We start from the raw sequence: 1,295 nt of genomic DNA on the forward strand, positions 1-1,295 counted from the left end.
GCCCATAGGGCATTTTTTTCATTAATAATAATATTTCTCTTTTTCCTATGTGTCCATTCTGGTCTTTGGTTGTGTCTCCATCAAGTATGCTCTGACCCTTATTGAGTCAAGTAACCTTATAAGGATTGACATGAGGTATCTTAGTCAACTTTAGCTTATTGACTACCTCCTCTGATATAATGTTTACAGTAGAACCAAAATCCACTACTACTTTGCACGCTTTTCCTAGGATCTTACATTTGATCCTAAATAGAGCTCTTCTATGTTTAGGTTCATTAGGAGTAGGTTGTTTAATCAATACCCTCCTAAACATAAGATTATCTCCCTTCTATGATTCAATATGATTGACTTTAGAATCCTTACTATAGTTGTCCTCTTGAACATATGTTATCCTCTTGTCTTGGTTAGAAGGAGAGGTTTTTTCAGGACACTTATAGGTAGGATATCCTAATTGACCACAATTATAGAATTTCATAGTGGAAAAATAAGAACTACTTCTATCTAATCCTCTACCTCTATTTGAGCCTCCTTGGTTATCCCTACCCTTGCCATAACCTCCTCTAGAAGTTCCTTCATTGGTCTTCTCAGTGAGCTTGTTCTCACCTTGATTTTTTTGCTCATTACCTCTACTTTGGTAACCTCTTCTTTTTCCTCTCTATTTTTGTCCCTTGCCTCTCTCTTTGAAGTTTGAATTCCCTTTTTTTCTTGTTCTTTTCCTCCACCTTTAGAGCTAGTTGATGACACCTTTGGATAGTGTTAGGTGCCTACAAGCTAAGCTCCTCTTGGATATTCCACTTCAAACCTCCTAATTATCTAGCCACCTTTATTGGCTCATCCTCTTGTTTCTTGGATCTAAGACACAACCTCTAAAACTCCTCTATATAAGAGGCTACATCTAGGTCTTTTTACTTTAGTCCTTGTCTCCTTTTCTAGAGTTGAATTTCATAATCCTCTAGTAAGAAATTCTTGCTTATCTTAGTGACCATGGCACTCCAATTGGTTGTATGATTCTTTCCCATGTTGATCCTCTCATCTTTTACATACTTCCACCATGTTAAGGTTGAGCCTCTAAGCCTTGACTTAGCCACTTTGACCTACTATGCCTCTGACACCCCTTCACACTCAAAATGGTTCTCCATTGCATCTATCCAATCCATCCTTACATATATGTCTAACTTCCCACTAATTAGTGGCACACCTTCCAAAGCCTTCCTTCTTAGGGCTTTGATGGACTTCAAGAAGGGCTCTTCATTCAAGACATGGTTAGGTTCAAGTACAACATCCTCTTCTTCTAC

This window comes from Cupressus sempervirens, chromosome 6 (assembly GCF_028749045.1).
Source record: "Cupressus sempervirens isolate cs-2001-9-10 chromosome 6, ASM2874904v1, whole genome shotgun sequence".
Taxonomy (NCBI): Eukaryota; Viridiplantae; Streptophyta; class Pinopsida; order Cupressales; family Cupressaceae; genus Cupressus; species Cupressus sempervirens.